The sequence below is a fragment of the Chaetodon trifascialis genome, chromosome 13 (genome assembly GCF_039877785.1).
Source record: "Chaetodon trifascialis isolate fChaTrf1 chromosome 13, fChaTrf1.hap1, whole genome shotgun sequence".
In the NCBI taxonomy this organism is placed as follows: domain Eukaryota; kingdom Metazoa; phylum Chordata; class Actinopteri; order Chaetodontiformes; family Chaetodontidae; genus Chaetodon; species Chaetodon trifascialis.
Window position 1 is genome coordinate 26990483 of NC_092068.1, and position 21714 is coordinate 27012196.

Sequence of the window (21714 nt, forward strand, 5' to 3'; positions counted from 1 at the left end):
GTGTGGTATTTCCTGATATGTTATTACTTTCTGTGCCATGAACGGTCCTACCTGTGTGCTTTTTAAAGATACGCTGTGTGTTTTCCTCCACTGATCTTAAATTAGTTCAGTTTTCTTCACTTTATGTTGATATGGCATTAGAAATGTTGATGCATGCATTGATGAGCCAAAGAAACAGGGTGGTTTATTGTTGATGCTTCACTCTCACGTCTGTATTTGCCGCATTGCTGGATTTTAGTGTTAAAGCAGACTATGATCATGAAAAATGATAATAAACTTTATTTGTATTGCACCTCTCACACAGGAAGTGCAGCTCAAAGTGCTTCACAATAAAGAAACCACATGCACAGAGTGAGAGCTTCACATAGAAAAGACAGAAAGGACATAAAAACATAAAAACAGGGCTAAAAAACTCATGTAAAATAAAATGGAGGATAAAACATTTGAGAGTAAAAGTAAGATAAAAGGATGAAAAGGAAAACAAAGACAACACATAAAACCACAGAATGAAATGATAAAATACAGGTGAAAACAGAGAACACAGAAAGCATAAAATCAAGTCAAACACAGCGATCTAAAAGAAGTGCAGCAGCCGAGATGAAGCCAGACGTTTCAGGCCTGAATCAGGAAGTCACAGCTCGCTGAAGGCTGAGTGAAGAGTCACTTTTTAGCTCTACCTGCTAACATTAGCACACACAATGGCTGTGATATCACTCAGTGGACATTATTGGTTTGTCCTGTGTGAGTGTGTCCCCGCGGAGCCTCTGTGTCCTGTCCTGTGATGTCTGATCTCAGGACGCACCTCCGGTCACTAAACCACAGGAACAGCACTGAGACATCGTCTCCACGTCTCTCGCTCATCACTTGTAGCTTTTATCAGAGGTATGACTGTCATCATCTGAACTGGAACAAAAGTTTCAGCCTCTTTGTAATGAACTTCCTGCTCTGTCATCGTGTCTTGTTGTTCAGGGATTTATCACAAGCGACCCAAAACAATTTGTCAAAAATAACCCAATTTGGAGGAAAAAAATGAGCAGCGTGGCAACAGACCTCAGGTTCATATTCAAAGAGATGAGCCCTGCGAGCAGTGCTCCCCGTGGGGGGTGGACGTTTGTTATCGTCACCCTCTGCTCCCCCACTGTGCTGAGCTCTAACTGTTCGCTGGCGGGGGAGTGACGAGATCAGAGCCGAGAAAACAAATGCTGCATCAGCTCTGTGTTTGGTAGTTCAGGTCTGTTCCACACGAGCGAAACGTACGTGACGATATTTGTTCGCCTGTATGGACTGCTGCGTCGAGGAAGAGGAGACAGAACAAAGAAGAGCAGGAGCGAAGGGCGACAGAGAGGAGCTCGCCTGCATTCAGGTGGAGGTGCTGGAAAACTGCAGAGGATGATTATCAGCGTGAGCGGCATCTTAAACTAATTGTTTATTCATCGACAGAGAGGGACAAAATGGAGGGAGGAACAGCAGAGGACAGAACAGCAGAGGACAGATGAGCGTCTCTCTTGTGCACACAGAAATCTCACGCAGAGATTAGACAGCAAAGCCGGCAGAAGCACAGCAGATGCAGCAAACAGTCAGCGACAAAGACCACGTTCTGCTGTTATTACTGTGGACATTCTGCCAGCCTTCAGCTGTTCCTCTACTTTATCAGGAAACCAACATCGGCCGAGGAAAGTCCCTCTCCTTTCTAGTTTCAAGCCTCCATCTACATCCAAATGAAGAAATCCTTCTCTGAGCAAACACGGCTGAAGGAACCGCTCACGACATGAGAAACGGCGCCGAGGATTTCAAGCTTTGACCTCGGCTTAGAAGGTCCACAACATCATGTTTGTGTCTTCAGTTTATCTTTGTTCAGCATTAAGAGGCAGCAGCCATAAAAGCTGTGAAGCCAAAAACTTTGGCTGCAGTTGAAATGTATATGAGTGTGTTCTGGAGAAAGCCTGGGGCTGCGCGCGATCTCTAAACGACGCATAGAGCGCATGTGGAGCTCTCCACAAAGAAACTGCCTTCATAGGAAAGAATGGGAATACATTTAGGATTATATATATCGTGCACACACAGGCTTAACATTCGTTTAACAAAGCAGCAGGGCAGCAAAAAGCTAAAGGGGGAGACTGGGCGACATTTTCAGCTTCAATATTTTCAGCTCCAACACATTCAGATTCAAAACGAGTTTAATGGAAAATCTGTGAAATATCGAAGAACAAAGCAGGAAAAAAAGACCTTTAGAGGCTGGACGGGGTCGGCCGAGCACGAAGCGTCGTAACTGTGTTAAAGAGCAGCAAACTGACATACTGTTAAAGAACATGTCCCACATCATTGCTATAGCTGACCCTGGACTATAGCTTCAGTTTGTTGTCTCTGTTTAAGGCCTTAAATCCTTCTACTGTATCTGCACAGCCAATGAAATACGAGCAACGTCGAAGCCAAAAGAGTCTTAATCTGAAAAGCAGATGAGTTCGTGATGGGGGCTGCAGCAGCTGCAGATTCTCCTCATACTTTTCCAGCTTGTGCAGATAAATGTCAGATCTCATGTGGTCCTGAGGTGTGAGCATCATGGAGGATATGATCCATGTGGTAAGCACCAGGTTTAGCATGACAAATGTCACTGTTCACACTGCAGAACGCCGCCGACGAGGCATAAGTCGGGTGACACATGCGGACAGGTGCTAAATATAGTGGTGCTCTGCCAAACATCCAGGCTGCCGACGAGGCTGGTGTCAGTGGAAGGTTCTCCAGGCGGGGAGTGCCTGCAGTGCGGCTGTCAGAGCTAATCTCAGCGCCCGGTGGTGGGAGCCTCCAAACTGTCAGGGTGCTCAGAGCGAGAGGGCTGCAGGTGGAAGAGCTTTGAGACGAAGAAGGTGGGCAACTTCTGATTTCAGCGGCAAAACGAACTCTTTCATTACTGCAACTGAATCCCAAACAGAGAGTTCAGAAGAGTTTCATTTCATCTGAAAGTGCTTTTAGCCGAGGTGTTCGTTGTGCTTTATGGCAGAATTCATCTAAGACATCAGAAACACACTTCACTCTGCTCTCAACCCGTTTCCTGAAGAGTCTCTGAGTCCATGTGTTCATCTCCTTCATCCTTCATGTGTTCACAAAGTGGTGACCTCTCTCCATCCTCTGTGGTCGACTGAGCCTTTCCAGGACGCCTCTTTCACGGCCAATCATGATCCCCTCACCTGTTACCTGTTATCAGCCTGTTTACCTGTGGAATGATCCAATCAGGTGTTTTTGGAGCGTTCCACATCTTTCAGTCTGTGAAACGTGTTGCTGCCTCAGATTCACAGATATTTAAGCTGCAATAATCCAGAATAACGTGGTTGAAACTGGTGATTGACGAAGTTTTCGGTGAAACTTGGACTTGTTTTTTTGTAGTGTTTTTTCTTTTTCTTTTTGACAGGGTGATTAGTTGCGGGTGTCCTCTCCACAGGCTGCCTCCAACAGTGTCCTGTGGCTCATAAACAGATGGCTGTGTTCTGCATTTCTTACATCAGTGTGTGTTTTTTTTTTTTTTTAATTTTCCAGATTTGCATCATTTCTGCTGACCAAAACCCAGCAATTACCACAAACTGCAAGGTATTACCACAAGAAATATAATTCAGAAAAGATGTATGTGTAGAATTATGTGCAGAAATAAATGAGTTCAAAACAAACAGAGGAAAAATGTTCCGATGAGTCGAATACAGTCGAGTAGAATAGAATCAGTAAGATTTACATGTTGAGAGACAACGAGGACAAAATAAAGACAATTATTATGAAAGATCATTACGTGTGGGTCCATAATCCACCGTCACATTCATCATCCTCTAAAGAGTCACGCAGATTGCTGTTGGCTCGTCCTCCTTAGGATTCATCTTCAGCGCCATCATTAGATTTTTTCCCTCTGTTGTTGCATAATTCATAAAATGAAGTGGAGCTGATGCAGGCTCATATACCTCGCTCATGAATTAAGAAGCAACGGCGATATGAGGACACGGGAGATGTTTCATTCATCATACGTCTCAGCAAACCGATTACAGTGGGAAACGAAGAGCGTGACCGCCAATGAGAAAAAAGAAAACATCAAAAATGTGAACGGGTTCGTCCTCAGACCACAGACCCTGAGTGCGGACGGTGGACTGAACCGTCCCTCCAGTCCAGGACATCAGCCAGCTGTGTATGTTCACATCACTGTAATAATGATGTGACAGTGATGAGAGCTCTGATGTCTTTATTCATCTATTACAAACGAGCCTTTTCAAGCTCGCCTGCAGATCAGACTGAAGTGGTTGTTTTACCTCTTATGTCCGTTTATAACGAGAGCTTTGTGTCGAATTCTTATACTTCGTCTCATCTTTTGAACTCTGAACGATTTCTGAGTGAAACCGCTGTTCAGATCGAGTGATTGCGTGACCTCCCTGACCTCCCAGGCTGTGGCGCTCAGCTCAGTGTCTTTTTAATCATTTTGAATGTTGTCCTATTGATTTGGACAATAAGAGCAGCTTTGAGCTCCTCGCCTTCAAACTGTCACGTGTGCTGCATCGCTCTGCTTCACTGAACGGCCGTTTTTCTGATTCCACGTTTGATGATATTTAACATTTGATGCTTCTTGTGTCTGATATCTTGCTTTTTTTGTTAATCATACATATGATTTCAACATGTTTTTGTGACTCTCACTAATAACCAATGATTCAGCTTGTTTATGGCTTTCCTAACTGGCTTGGTTCATCCATTGCATCTCCTGGTCTGGCTAACATTGTGGTCCATGAACCCGGGTCCCTGACCTCCACACATCGCCTCTGTCAGAACAGTCTTGCAGCAGTTTCTCCAAAAAAACTGACCTTTCCAACTTTCCAACTAATGCATAATAATCCTCATATTCTGGAGGCTGCAAGTGTTTTGTACTTTGCTTTACAAATTATGACAAACATTGTCAATTAATGTCCTCTTATCAATAATCTAAGCACTTCAGGCTCCAGTGGTTCAGTCTTAGTTAAAAACATTTTCTGTAACATTCAACATGGTGGACTGGACATGGTGGACATGTATGCATTTACTCTTTGTGTTTTTCATTATTCTGAATAACTCTGGACGCTTTGTAATGGTTCAAAGAGAGGTTTTAAGTTGCTGGTCAGTGAAACAGAAGAGCTCCTCCATGATGACTAATCCATTCATGGCTGTGCAGTAACACCTGCTGCATCTGAAGATAAACTGGCTTGATGAGAGAAAGGAAGCTGTCTGAATCCACCTCTCCAATGCAGCGTGTACTTATTAAAACTAAATAAGAAAAACTACAAGCTTTTACGTCTAAAGGGTTTAAATTTTCCCAACTTTATTCTGAAGTTATTCAACGAAAAACAAGACCTTAACCTTTGTTTTTCTGTGAGCGAGTCAGCAACAGTCTATGCGGGCTCAGGGAGATGCCACACACACACACACACACACACACACACACACGCACACGCACACGCACACACACGCACACGCACACGCACGCACACACACACACACACACACACACACACACACACACACACACACACACACACACACACACACACACACACACACACACCTCTCAGACGTGGCCGAGGTGACACCTGAAGGCCTCTGGTGGATTTCTGGAGTCAGGTCAGAGTGAGTGTTTGCTGTGTGTGGGTTTGCAGGTATGTACATTTTGTTCAAAGCTGCGAAACAATACAACATATACAGACACAGAGAGGCGCAGCTACAGCTCAACAACTCTTTAAATAAGCATGATCCAACGCTCGCATCACCCACAGCAAAGGGCGTTGCCTTTTGCAGTGAAATCTGCAGCCAAGCACTTCCTCTGATGCCATAAAGCTTTATTTCTGCTGTGAATGGATCGATCCTGTCTTCAAGGAATTACATTTAAATGCTGCAGATTGGTTTTGCTAATTAGATAAAGGAAGGAATTAGCATTGCACTGAAGTGCTGCATTGTGCCCCGCATGCAACTTAAGGAGGCTGTGGTGGGTGATGCAGCATGACGTACAGACACTGGACGCTGGAGTCCTGAACGAGGTTTGGGCAACGGAAGCATTTTGGTTGGTTTCAGTGAAATGTTAATTAAATAAACATGTTCTGTCTTGTGCTTCAAGTCACTGTCAACTCAATGTTTAACCAAGACCACAATCTGTCCAAAAACCTCAGTGAAGTGGTGGTCCAGGCGCCCACTTGTTGAAACAAGCTGAATGAGGGAGCACAGGACGCTGTGTGTGATGTCTTTCTCTGAGCATCTCACATGGCTGAACACACTCGTCCTGTGTCTCCCTGTGCTGAGGACGTGAAAGCCGTGAATGTCGGACGTGCGTATTGACGTGAACAGGGGACACTGATGCACAGTGACACAAACCATCAGAGCGAAGCTGAAGTCACCTGAATTTTGGGGGCTGCTCTTTCATTCATCACAAAATCCAACTTTCAGCTTGACGGAGACTCCCCTGTGAGAGCGTGGACCAAAACGCTTGACGTCGTCCTCTGAGTCTGACTCTGTCCAAACAGTAAATACAAGCGATCCAGATGGTTCCTGCGACATCAACAAGGCGGTTAAATTGTCTCCTACACTTCCTTTGAGCGGTGCGGCGTGTGAGAGGAGATTCTCACATCTCAGCTTAATAAAAACCAAGCAGAGATCTGCTCTGTCACACACTCACCTGTCAAAGACGACCACAGAGACGGCGATGGGCAATCTGAGAGCCAACAGGGACCGAGAGGTGCATCTTCATCACACAGGAGGACAGCGAGGAAGATAGTGTTTATTAAGACCACGCTATGCAAGGGGTGGTTACCACACACCATCTCCTGGCACTCACCTGTGTACCTGAGTGCACCGAGCAGATAAAGCCCACTGAGACATCTCTCATTTCACACCCGTTCAAATCCTGTCAGTTTGAATCATTGTCTTGTCTTGACAGGATTATACCTGATCTCACAGAGAGAAGACATTTTTGACAGTTGGTCTTCCATCATGTTCGAAATTTTGTGACTTGGAGAAACTTTTGGATGCCAGAAACCTTAGAAATGGCCTCACAGGCTTTTCCAGACGCAGGTCAATAATGACAGTCAGTATTTTAATATGGCTGAGGTGAGGTCTGATGGTGAGGTTTGGTGGTGAGGTTTGGTGCTGAGGTTTGGTGGTGAAGTTTGATGGTGAGGTTTGGTGCTGAGGTTTGGTGCTGAGGTTTGATGGTGAGGTTTGATGATGAGGTTTGGTGGTGAGGTTTGATGGTGAGGTTTGATGATGAGGTTTGATGGTGAGGTTTGGTGCTGGGGTTTGGTGGTGAGGTTTGATGGTGAGGTTTGGTGGTGAGGTTTGATGGTGAGGTTTGATGATGAGGTTTGGTGGTGAGGTTTGGTGGTGAGGTTTGATGGTGAGGTTTGATGATGAGGTTTGATGATGAGGTTTGATGGTGAGGTTTGGTGCTGGGGTTTGGTGGTGAGGTTTGATGGTGAGGTTTGGTGCTGGGGTTTGGTGGTGAGGTTTGATGGTGAGGTTTGGTGCTGAGGTTTGATGATGAGGTTTGGTGCTGAGGTTTGATGGTGAGGTTTGATGATGAGGTTTGATGGTGAGGTTTGATGGTGAGGTTTGGCCTCTGCAGTTTTGTGTGCAGTGGTCTGCTGTGGGTGTGGAAGCTCACAGAGGAACAGAAGAAGACTAAACAAGCTGGCTCTGTTCTGGACTGCCCTCTGGACACCATCGAGGAGGTGGGTGAGAGGAGGATGTTGGCCAGGCTGACGTCGATCATGGATAACCCGTCCCACCCCCTGCATGAGACGGCGGGGGGCTTAAGCAGCTCCTTCAGTAACAGACTGCTGCATCCAGTCTGTCAGAAAGAAGCTGCTGCAGGTCCTTCATCCAACAGCCGTCAGACTGTTTAACTCCAGCATCATGTGATGAAGCTCTGTGACGATGCTTCTTTCTCAATTCCACATCATGAACCCACTTTGGTTTTTCATGGCTGTTGTCAATGCTAATATAAGCTCACATTATCCATTTCATCTGGAGCAATTTTTAAGTTTTCTCAACGGTGCAGTAACATTATTTATCATCCAGACTGGCAACAGAATTTTTATAAACTGTACATATTGTGCATAATACATAGACACATGGAATTCAATGTCCTGCTACAACATATGACATTGGTAGTTTTCTCATAAGAATATTGGCAATAGTATTTTTATGGCATGTAGTATTTCTATAACCTGTACATAATGTACACAGCTGATTCTCTGGTCCTGAGTACCTTTTTTTTATCTCCTGGGTACTTTATATCTTGACCCTGCTGTGCCACTGTTTGTGCTTTTTTAACACTTGCTGGCTTCATTTCCCCAGTTTTACAAAATATATTGATGATCCTTTCGAGATGGATCGTACGCTCAAATACACTGAACTACACGTTCAGGTCGTTCTCACACACAATGCTCCAGCTCATTATAAATATTTGATCGCTCACAAACGCGCTCAGAGGCGAGATTCTCCCTGTCAACTGTTCGACGCGCTCTCCGCCGGTGGGACTGGCAGTCTGCATTTCCATGGTGACACTGAGGCAAACAGCATGGTGTGTATGAAAGAAGAGCTGAAATGCACACCATCACTCCTACAACACACACACACACATTTGTGTTTGTACACAGTTTGTGTTTTTGCACATGCAGGCTCCAGCACACACACGCAGAGCGACACACACATGTTTTTAATTGCCTCTAATAGCCGACATGTACATGCTTCCCTTGTTAGCTGCTGCCTGCGTGGTGTGCAGGGAGCTGCCTAACGATCATCACGGCGGAGGAGGAGCACGGAGGTGAGCAGGGAGAGCTGAGACCATGCTGCATTATGGGAGTGTGTGTGTGTGTGTGTGTGTGTGTGTGTGTGTGGTTGTGTGTGTGTGTGTGTGTGAGACAGGAGGGAGGTGTAAGACGAAGATAAGGAATGTAGGTGTATTAATATTTATTTGTTTAAACATTAGCATGAAAGCAGGAGTGTGTGTGTGTGTGTGTGTGTGTGTGTGTGTGTGTGTGTGTGTGTGTGGAATAACATGTGTGTATGAAGAGCCAAACATGTGACCTCGTGCCCACGTCTTGTTAACCTTTCAGCATCCTAATCCCTCTCTAAGCCTGCTAATGGTGTGCAACTGTGCAACAATTTGTTTTGAATAAATCTTCCTGAACAAACATGGGATGCTTTGCCGCGGCGAGCTTCACACGCAGCCATGCGCCGCTCAGCATGCCCTTCCTGTGTGACTCACAAAGGCTCGTTCGTAAAACAGTCCCATACAGACTGAAAAAGACATCTTTATGGCGGTTTGCTTACACAGACGGGGCAGCTGTTAACCCATCATCAACAAATGTACCTTCAGGTGCCTTCACACAGCGAGCGGTCGCTTCCGAAACAAAGAAGCTGCTGCTGCAGCCGTCAACAGGAAGAGAGGAGAGAAAAGAGAAAATGGCCGCCGCTCATTGAAGTACACTGTGACACGCTGCTGCTGCCTGAACCACAGCTGCTTCAACCTTTCAGCTTTCGCCATGTGACCGTGATGCAGGATGTAGTTTTAATGCATCTGAAAATTTTTAACGTTTCAAAAACAGTGAGCGACATCATCTCTGTCAGTCTGCAGTTTGGGCCAAAAAACTATGCGTATCGTATTAATTAGCTCAGTGTGCAATATTAATTCAGTCATAGTGCTACTGCTCACTACTCAAAGCTACAGTAAACCCTGCTCCGCTGGGAGACCAGATCTGCGTCACGCTGCTTTCCAAAGTACAGAACACCTTCTTGGCCGGGGACAGACTCGGGAGTAGCAGCTAGCTGTTATGTTTAGCGTGCGCAGATGATACGAGCGTGAACAAATGACTCACACAGAGTAACACTGCCATGTTGGCATTTCAGCCACGTTCTCCATTTGTCTGTCTCACAGATGTTGTTCTGCTGCTGTGGTGCAGTGCATCCGGTGGAGTGATTGACGGAGGACCGAAGCTGCTGCTGCTGTGCTGCCACATGGCCTGAGTGGAACTCAAACGCCCTTTTTCCTGAGCATCTTCGTCCAGCTCCTCCTCAGGGAACTGAAAGCACTCCCAGGCCAGCCAAGAGAAGGGACAGCAGCTCTGTACCTTCTGAGTCCGGGCTCGAGTTCATGACTCTTTCATATGGAGATATTTACCCTGAAGAATAAAACCGCGACACAGCAGCTTCCTCCTCAGTCTCACAATGATATATGTTTATATTTGAGTGATAAAGCCCCCTAGTGGCCAGAGCAATTATGACTGTCGTACATCAGGAGCAAATGAAGAAACCAGCTACCTTTACCATCAATGAAAGGTCAGACTTTGCCTCCAGAGGCCGCTGCGTGGTTTTCATCTGCAGTGTTGACAACTAAGGTCCCCTACCCTTAATAAAGGAGTAATTTGAACAAAATACCTGTGAGATCCTCATTCATCCACGTCACGGTACTTCTAAGTGCTATACGAAAGCAACTGGACTTCCAGAGGCATCTTCAGAGCTGACTGGTGGGAAGTCTCAGGCATTGGAGTCGTTGACCCACCCAGCCATAATGTGATATGAGTCATGGTGTGAACGGGTGCTAAGCCTCCTGGGGAGGGATCTCAGGCTGGGAGATTTTATTTTTGAACAAATTTTAACAGACCACTGGAAGTATTACTCATTTTAACCCAAGCCATTATCTTCCTCTGAGCCCAACCAAGCTGTTTTTGTGCCTACTTCTGCCCAAACATGGACCACAGCATCATGGGAAGTATTTCCTGATAGTTATTAACATTTGTGGAAAGCACAGACAGGTTAATTTTGCACTTGAATGCTCCTGTAAAGGCAGTAAGCGATAAGCTTGAATCATGAGGCGTCTGTGGAGTGCATGTTCTTCTGCACTCATGCAGGCTCTCTCCAGGTGTTTCCACATTCCAAACACATGCTGCCCAGGTTGTCTGAAAACCAAATCACCAGAGTGGTCAATGTCAATATATGTCGGTGTGTTAGCTCTGCCATGTGGTCCATCTGTTTGCCATCAAAGATAACCCGAACAAATGTCTCATCCACGCAGGTGACATTCACATGAATTGAGAAAGATTGCCCTGCAAAGTCATCACAGAATAACCATTTTATAGTCAAAGTGAGTCAAACAGAATGAAGTTGAAATACAAGATTATCCCTGTAAACGTGGACGAGCCTTTCCTCTGGTGTATTCTGGGATAGGCTCCAGCCTCGGTCCAGTTCAGCGACCCTGGCTCAATCACTATGTCCACCCTTTGTCCTAAGCAGCGAACCCTCACAAATATTAAATGACAACATCTGCAAGCTTGATGTGAATGCATGAGGGAACTCATGAGGGTGAAAGGGCTCAAACGCTGCATGAGGACCGGGAAGACAGTTAACATCGCAGTGCAGAGGCATTTCTTTAGCCAGAAAAGTAATGAGGCTTAGATTGTGCTCGTAATTAAGAAGAGTGTTTTCACTCCAAGCTTGTGGATGAATAGTCATTTATCTGGGTCACATCAGATACTCAGATTGTGGACACACAGCTGCAACATCCACACAGGGCTGTTAATGAGCGCTGGACATGTAAACGTGTCCTTGTCAACTTCCTGTGTCATCCTTGTTTTAAAGTATTAAGCTGCTGCAGTCGTGTAGAAGAAAGGTTTCAAAGGTCTACGGCAGAGCCCTCAAACTTTTTGGTCTACCACGCACACACTTAATATTCTCAGGTGAGAGTTTATTTTGGTGTGTCGGACATCCTTTTATGCTCTACATGCACTGTCCTTACACTGTCCACATGATGGTATGATGCTGTGACAATGTTTGTTTATGCATGTCTGTTTATATCTCTTTAAGAATACTGTTTTAATTTGGTTTGATCCCATTTTGATGGCATTTGAATGAGGAGGATCCAACTGAAACCAGATGATTTGGAGTCAATGTGCAGGTGTCCATCGATGCCGTCTTTGACCTGCACTAAACTAATTACCAAAAGGAAAGTTTCCAGGTGTTTTCAACAGCCTCTAGATGTGATATGTGTCCGACTCAGACAGCCTTAAAAATGACAAGATTCCCTCTGACTGCATTAGTAATGAAAATTAAAGCACAAATCTCAAGCGGTCAATTTTAATGGCTTTCCCAGGTGATAGATGCATTCGTTCAGCTCTAGTAGGTATATTAGTGGAGGAAGAGTCTGAGAACTCTCAGGCATCAAACTGTTTTTCTTTCGAGATTAGCCTCCACAGCCCCTTCATGCCAAAGTGATGTATAACAGGAGCTTTGAGCACTTGGAGAAGCAACAATATAATCCATTATCATCCATTATCATGACCAGTGACATCTCATTATCAGATGTTCAGCTCATTGGATGCAGCGTAACGCTAACGCCTTCAGCTGCCACACCATTCACATCCGTTTCCGCCGAGCCAACCCCGACTCCAAATCTATTGCTCTGTCTGCGCTGTGAGTCACTCTTGTTAATAGCATGTGCCAGATAGCGTTAGGTTAATGTCAGTAAACAGCTTTAAATAAGAGAACAAAAACAAGTTTATTGTTCCTCTAAATGACCACGACGTTCACCTCTCGCAGCGCATAAAAGGAAATCACACCGAGGCAATCGACCGTCAGACATTGATTCAATAATTGTTTCTGACTGTAGAGAGGAAGACGAGGAGTCAGACAGAAATGTGCTCTTGGCAAAACACTCGAATCTTTGCTCGGGAGCTCTCAGCCCAACTCATCTGCCCATAAACACTGCAAAATCCAGAAGAGGCTCCCTCGGCTCACACTAGCAGACCAGCCAAGAAGCTTGTGCGTGTGTGTGTGTGTGTGTGTGTGTGTGTGTGTGTGTGTGTGTGTGTGTGTGTGTGTGTGTGTGTGTGTGTGTTATGTGCTTGCACGGGAACCTCTACCATAACACTTTTTCTGTGTGGATGCCCATAAGGTCTGAAGAGGATAAATGGAACCAATTACTGGTACTTCAGCGCTCATCGTGGCTCTCGCTGTAGCCACATGGCACTTTGACAACAGTTACACACCGACACTTCACACTTACACAGATCTGGAATTAGCTCCCTGAAAGCCATCTTACACTGAGGATCATCCTCATCCACTGACTAACAGAGACGCCTGTGGCTGCTCTCGCTAACTTGAGGCCGTGTTGTTATTCTAGCTTTAGAGAGGAATATGTTAGCAGATTCCATATGGGTCACACCCTCATGGGCGGACTTTCTGTGGCGTCTTCGGCGACAGAACGAGGTGCTGCTGGCTGAAAACCTGCAGCTGAATGGTAAACCATAAGTGGACTGTATACATGCACCACTCTTCTACCTTAAGGAATAAAAAGCTTTACAATGTCGCCTCTCCCTCACGCTCACCATCACAAAGTGATGGTGGAGCTGCCATGCAGGGCCTGCACATCAGGAACAACTCGAGGTTCAGCATCTCGCTCAAGGATGCTTCGATGGGGATCGAACCTCCAAGTTTGGGGTGAATGGACGACCCGCTCCACCCCCTGAGCCGTTCAGTATTTAGTTCACTCTGGAAATATGTAGAGATGTTTTCTGAGTCCTGTCCAAAGCCCCCCTTCTCTTTTTCTCCCCCTGTATTTCATGTCTGTCTTCAGTGTGAAATAAAGCCTAAAGTCTTAAAAGGTCAGGTCAGAGGAAACAAATTAATGTATTTAAAAAGCACAGCAATCACAAAGTTGTACAATAAGTGCTGAAAAGTGCTGCAGCTGTTACTTTTGCAAATAAATTAGAAAATATGCATCACTGGAGGAGATAGATGGAGGCTCTCGTGAACGACTTTTTGGACAAAGAATCAGCAAGCGAATAAACTTTTCTCCTCCCAGTGAGCAGATATGAAGGGGTCAGAGAGGGAGATAAAGAGTGAAAAGAGAGATACAGACTGCCACAGTCAATTACAAGCCTGTCCTGCCTCGCAGCCTGTCCTGGTTATCAGCCGCCCATCGCAGCTCCATCCAAAGGGTTCCACAGGCTGAGTAAATAAAGACGTCTCTCAGCAGGAGAGTCTGCAGTGCTGGCTGTGGCCACTGGGGGCTGCTGTTTCAGTGAGAGATAAGGTGCCGCAGACCTCGATAACACAGTTTATCTACATTTCTCTGCATGATCTGCATGTCTCCATGGTTTGCCTCTTTGGGTGTGATCTACTGCACCTCCTAACTGTCATGACACATTAATACAAATACTCTCCGTCTGAGGGAAATTTAGACGCACCAGATGTTTGATCATAGTATAAACATAAAGAGTGGCTTCTGCATCATCCTGAATCACATTACTATTTAGTAGTTAGTCAGTTTTTATTTGACATTTAAGACTTCCATTTATCTGCTTTTGAAAGGCTCTTTTTTAGCTACAAATATAGATGTATTGCAAGTTTTATTTCTCTGGAATCCATAAGAAACACTGGATGTGAAAGAGTGGCAGCACAGACTCTTAATGGATTATATATACTTGCACTCGCTCAGAAAATGAAAATGCATTTATTAGAATAATAAAGGTGTCAGATATGACAGCTCATTAGTGAACAGTCATCCAACTAAGTAGAGAGATCTAAGGGTGGAAGTGACAGCGATGCAGCTACGAGCCTATAAAAGTATTTTAGCCAAAAAATTACTGAAGAGCACCAACAAACTCTCACTCAGAGGAACAGACGGCACCATCAGTCAGTTTGGGACGTGCCCCAAAACAACCTTTAAATTCAACTGACACCGCCCTCTAGAGGGTGGAACTATTATGACGGGAGCAAACAGTCATTAGCTTGAGGTTTTTTCCAACAAAGTCCTCATAGCAGGCAGGTTGGGGTGGACGGTTGTCAGAAAAATATTGGACTTTAAGACATTGGCCTGCTGCTTGTTCCCCTTTTCAAACCCATGTTGTTTTAAAGCATGACCAGCATTGATTTAACCTTAATCACCTGCACAAACACAGGTCCCAAAGCCTTAAAGCAGTCCTTCTAACTAAGCTTCAACCTCCGGAGCTGAAAATGAAGCCACCGTGGAAGTGCCAAAAAACTGAAGATGGCTCCAGAAGCGAGTTAGTCCCCATAGACCCCCATACTGATTTATTAAACATGTTTACAGCCTGGAACAGAAAACTGTTTTGGTCTTTATAGCTAAAATCTCTGCTCATGACAACAATATAACTCACTCGTTTAAATTTTATTGATTATCTTGTGACAGCTAGCCACGAGGTTTCAGCAACCAGGCTCCATCTGACCGCCTCAGCTCCACCCACGCTCCACCTCCCTGCACATTTTTGGATTAGCGAGTTTGAGTTTGGCACTGCCAAGATGGCGACGGCTGGAGCCACCAAGCTGCACAATGGCTCTTCAAATCCATGTTTATACAGTCTATAACTGTTTTAACTCAAACCACCTCGTTTCCCTGAAACTAACAGAAATGTTTTGTGCTTGTTTTGTGCTGACGCCCAACCAAACCTCAACCAGAGTCACATCAGAACAGTGAAGATCAGCAGTGATTTTGCCAGTTTTGGAAATGTGATGTTTAACGTTTTTGGACGACATTGACAAACGATACTGTCAGCAGAGGTGTCAGATCATTGAAGTCTTATATGTGTCCTTCTGGAGAGAACGGCCATCACAAATGACTCTTTTTTCTCTGGCAAAGAGCTATACTGTACCTCAAAACAAAACCAATTGTCATGGGGTGAAGAGTGACTCACGCTAACAAAGAGTGACAGGAGAGAAGGAATGGAAAGAGAGGCGAGTGGGGTGAAGAAAAGGTAACGTAACCGAGAAGAGAGAAGAAAGAAAGACTGACATCAGAGCTTTGGTGAGCTGGAGGAAATTGAAATGCAGATGGCTAGGTATTCTGTTAAGCTCTCATACCTCTCTGCCTCCTCCCAAAGCTCCGTCTCTAATTTCACTATCTCCACACTCCTCCTTACGTTTCTTTTTCATTTCCTTTCCCTGATTCCTCTCTTTTATCTTTCCCCTCAGTTCCCTTTTATAGTCTATCTTGCGCTCCATTCTGTGTGCCCCCATCTTTATCAGCCTCACTCCTTCCTCCTTGTTCTCGTCTATCTCGCAGATCCAAACTACATGTGGCAGTGAATCTTCTCCCTGGCAATGAGCCGTGTACCCTCAGGAGCAGCAGCAATCCTCGGCCAGAGTAAAGCACATCTCTTTTCTTAGATCTTATGACGCCTCCTGCCTCTGGGTATGACGCTTCGCTGTATATGTGTGAATGTAGCGTGTATTGCCATGCCAAACACACGCTCTGCTGTGAAAACACACTCAGATCTGAGCCATGTCGGGCTTAAATGATTAGTTTTCTGATTGATCCCCAATTAAGACCTCAGTTCTGATAACATGAGGAACACACACTGCATCCATCTTTAAAGTGGATTTATAGTTGTGTGCAGAGAATTTACAGCACAGCAGCTGAGCCAATCCTCCAGAGTCAGATTGTGTTGAAGATAGCGTGACAACAGTTACCTTTTCCATAGATAGCCAAAGCTAACTTCCCCGTTGTTGCTCTATATCACCACTGGATTGTATCTCAAATCTGAACCGTAAGTCAGTTTCTATGCCAGGGGGCTGTCTGCAGAGACTCCTCGTACCTTGATGCAGAAACATCAATGCAGCTGAACTCAAACCATGAGAGCCAGCTGACCTGACTGTTGCATCGTTGTGATACAGCTGCAGTGTTTTCCACCGCAGGCGTTTCTTTTCATAAATGTGCGCTTTTATGTGCATCTCTGCCACATAATCAATAGTAAATGCTCCTGTTTCAAGATAGAAATGTAAGACTCCTCTAATGCTGATGTAAACCAGTCAACAGCAGTTCAGTGTGAAGAAACCTTTTTATTTAGAGCTTTTCCCAGCAGGTTCGGAGCCGACTGAGGAGACAGGCTTCAGTCTGGGCTTGAAACAAAGCACATGATGTGCATCGGGGATTGTGTGTGTAAACCACTTCTTTTCTCAGGACTGGCTTTGGGTTTCGTGTCCTCCCGGTCTGCTGGAGTCTGTACAGGATCAGGTTTGCGGTTGTGTAAATGTTTTAGAAGGTCAGAGCAGGATGGTTCGCAGCAATTCATCTTTTAGACTCATAACTGAGGAACTGACCTCCCTTTGCTTTACCATTCTCACAGTGACACCTGATGATGAGGTGATGGGAAGTGATCACCTTGATTTTAGGATGCGGTGTGTTCAACATGGATATAAGACAGTTATTCTGTATTAAACAATGCAGCAAACATGATGCTTGATTCATTGGTGTGCTGTGGGCAGATACTATCATCTCTTAAAGGTCGAGTGTGTGGGATTTAGAGGAATCTACTGGTAAAAAAGGAAAATCGTGTTGCCTGAGAATGGGCTTTATGTCTACAGAGGGAGCAGATCCTCATGCACGGAGTCCGCCATGTTTCTACAGTAGCCCAGAGAGGACAAACCAAACACTGGCTCTATAAGGGTCTTTAGCAGTTTTACGTTGAAGTGAAGGCCACCGAAGTTTGGAGGTGTGAAGGGAAGGGTCTTCCTTTGATTGCATTCTGCAGCTCCACCACGAGGTACCGCTGAATCCTTCACCCCGGACCTTTAACACCGAGCAAACGCCTGAGCTGCTTCAGGTTTACTGCACTCACTGTAAACCCATGCTTAACTACACCTGACAGCACTGTGATAAAAGCCCTCAAACAACATACCCTGCTGTAGTGCAGACCTGTGGTGAATTCCTCCTCTGCGGAGTACAACTCAGCTCATTGTCCGCCATTATTTGGTGGACAGAACAGCCTTAATCTGAGGGTGGGCAGCTGGTCCTTTGAGGACTTGACCGAGCCCGGCGCAAGGTCATGATAATTCAGCACAAAGGAACGCTGGTCCAGAGCTCATAACACAACACAATGCATCGCTCTCATTTGGGGAATTAGGTTGACGGAAGAAGCCGGAAAAATGTCACTCCTAAGAATTTCACATGTTTAGAAGGAAAGACAGCTTTTGTGATTCATTGTCATTGTCAGTCATTTGCTCATTCATCTGAATAATGGGAGCTACAAGAGAATCCAGACGTGGCTCCGCTGGAGACTGAGCACAAAAGACAAAGTTATATTAATCTTGTACTTTTGGAGTATTTATGAAGCTGCAAATGGCCCTCGTGGTTTTTCTAATGACGGCTATTCTTTGGCATCTTCATGTCTGTTTCACTCCGTCTTACAGTTTTCTGCTTGTCAGTAATCTTGTGTGTGTTTCAGAGCGTCTGTAGTTCTGCTGATTAGTTCTCGTGCACCCTGTTTGCTTCTTTGTCTTCACAGAGACAGACAGAGGGATCCCTTATTCCCTCCTCATGCATGAAGGCCAGCTCTTAATCAGTCACCTCTGTGGAGGGAGAAGCAGAAAGGCGGAGGTTTCAGCAGTGTGTGATGGGCAAACAGGCAATAAACAGACAGAAAGTGGGAATCTGATCTGTAAGCAACAGTGATCATAAAACCTGAAAAGAAGAAGAGATGGAAGGCGTGCACGGTCATCTTTCACGAGGCATCACACCCCAACAAATGAGAAGGAGCTACAAACTGCAGCACTTCAGCTTCTCCAAACTCTCATCCATCACTTTCTTCCCTCCACTCCGTCTGTCTGCTGCAGCCTGCTCTGAATTTATTAATCCTGGTCGTGAAGTGCTGCTGAGGGAGCATGACCTCACCGTCCAGGTCACGGTTCAGCTCGACACACCAGCTGGTAATCTGCATTGTGACAGCAGTGGGAGTTTCAGCTCTCGCTGCCTCGTGTCGACTTGGTCACCACTCTGCAGACTCTCACTGCTCACAAACGCTAGAACAACGTTGTCGCTCATATCTAAATAAATTAAAAATATGAAGCCTGCCACTGGGTGTGAAATGTGCCATAGACATAAAGTGCGCCTTTCTTTTCATCAATTCCAGGACACATCCAGGATTTGAAGCGCTGAGGTCATTGGTCCACATTCCCCTTGAGGAAGCAAAATAAAATCATCACATTTAAACATCCCAAGAGTGAAAATCAGAATCAGCTGATGGACTGTAATTGTAGAACGTAAACCCCTCCGCTCGTTCAATCCTCACATTCTTGAGACGTGACCTTGGTGTCCTGTGTCCCTGAGCAAGTCTTCGTCACTGAATCGTATAAACTCTCGTCCTCCTCTTACTGTCACACTTCCTGCATCACTGCTTCGGTCTCTTTGAGGCTGTCCCCTGCACACTTCTTTGCAGGCTCACTGGGATGCTGTCAGGACAGTCCAGCTGTGACCCTTGAAGTCTCCATCAGCGGCCATTCATGAAGCTTGTACTGCAGAGCGTTAGCTTATTATAACACTGTACCTGTCGGACCTGGACAGCAGCGTCTGCCAAATGTGTTTGGGGATTGAAACAAATGTTTTCCAGCCGTGTCCGCTCACGACAAACACACCGACATGTCAGCTCTTGTTAGAAAACAAAATGCATTCACACTGTGTGCATTGTAACTGTTGTCGTGCCAGCTGGGATGCGTGATTTCAGAACGAAGCAGGAACTCCAGGCAGCTCTGTTTCATTCTCTCAGACTTCCTCCTTTTTGTCTTTTGGCACTCATGAAGTCCTTCATCTCTGGGATCTGCAAACACTTTTTGCTTCAACAAAGACTGCACCATATTAGCATGCACCTCTGTAACACTGCTGTATTTAAGGTGGACAGGTTTTTTTAGCAGAATGATGTCATATTTTTTATTCCATGCTTTGAATTTCCTTATCAAAACCTGTCGAGAACATTACACACAAAGCAACTTGAAGTCTTCTTGCGTGTTATTCTTGCGTGTTATTGTAGTAGCTAAAGTAACGTGCGGTGTCGTGCAGGGAGCTACGGTGGCCTGTAAGCTCACTGTTTAACTCCACAGCCCATTCTCTAACATGTGGTCTCCACAACCACGCACTCATGTGACTTTGTGCAGCTCCTCTGGAGTCTTAAAAGCCACAATACATTATTTTTTCACACATGCACTCGTGCTCACCAACACCTGTACGCTGACTCTGACCTGAAAATCACTGCAGGATTAAACACTTTAAACTCGCCCTGATACTTCTGACCTCAGATCACGCTGCATCTTTCCATGCAACAAAATGTCTTTAAAATTAGCTTCATGTTCAAATCCAAAACCCATGAAGCACTGGTTTTGTGAATTTGTGGTCAGGTGTGGACCTGGGCAAACTGGGCTAAATGTGGTATAAAGGTGAGGCCTTTTATAGCCAGTAATCAGACAGCTTTTTGAAGAGTCGTGTTGAAACATTTTCTGCTGGAACATTTGTTTGGTATAAAAATGTCTGAAAACTAACTCTTGAAATGTCGCCTGGTTTAATGGAGACTTCTTGCCGTCTTCTGGCCTTCAGGCTGCCAGAACCACACAGATCCTGGAACACCTTTTCTGCTGAATTCTGTGAGAAGTTAGCAGGACTGAAGGAGTTATTGACAGATGAGAAGTGACTGACATGGCCGACTGGCTCGCGCTGCTGCCTGTGTGGGCGGCGGCGCATGTTCCCGGCCAAGGCTGCATGGGAACAGAAGTATTAAAAGAATCCTCTCGTGTTCATACAAGAATCTCAATCAGATATTTTTATGATGAAGTTAGAGCAGTGATTTGATTATTTTGCACATTCATTATCTCTAAAGACGGAGCCATTTGGACGGTTATTCTGGTCTTAAACGACGGCGTTTTGTTCGTGTTCCAAAATGAATTATCTGTTTTTCTTTTTTCAGCTGGGATCAGTCTGTCCTTCACACGTTTCCTCAATCTTTGTCTCACAGGAGCTTTCAGTGCGCTTTTGGAGTTTGTGAACAGTCAAAACGCAGCTGCTGCTTGGCTGGCTAACGTGAGCAGCAGACAGGGAGAGACTGGGGGAGGGGGGGACAGAAAGAGAGAGGCTGGGTGGGGGAGGGGGATGGAGGGCGAGGCGGCGTTTGGATGAGCAGCGTGTTCCCGCTGCATCCGTGGAAAGCAGCTCTTTATGAACCGCCTCTGTGGACAGCAGAGACGGGAGGAGAGACGGCGTGTGAGGAGGAGGAGGCGTGTGAGGAGGAGGAGGCAGACGGAGTCACCTCAAACGACCTGGAAATGAGGGCGAGGAGAAAGACGGAGAAAGGATGGAGATTAAAGTCAGAGAAGAAGAAGAAAGGTTTTCTATCCGCTGGACCTGACGACAGAGAGAACGCTGCTTTATTGACATGTGTGTAATACATCACAAGGAAACTACAGATCGAAGAAAGAACACAATCTTCCTCTTACAAATGAATTCATAAGCAATAAAAGGCTCTGTTCACGGCACTCTGGGGTTTTACAGCCGGCTCGGCCCGGTGTGATCAGTAAACTGTGCTTGTGTAATGATCGCTGCTGTTGGTGCTGTTCCAATTAAAATCCACATCAAGTACAAATACCTCAAAGTCTTTCTCCATCGTTTCTTTCCTTGACAGTGCTTCTCACGCTGGCTGAGGTGAACTTGAGTATTCCATTGAGTGGCGACAGCTGAGGACGTGAACGAGACACACACCCATTTTTGGATTCGTGTAATGGGGTCAGGGGTCGCCAAAATGGTGACGGCTGCAGCCCCTGAGCTTCACGATGTGATGTCACAGAGTCTACGTCCATGTTTTACACAGTCTATGGTTGTGTGACAAAATAATCTCACCTCAAAGGTCCAGCTAACACGTGGAAGGATGAAAAGCAGAAGTTAATGATGTCAGCAGT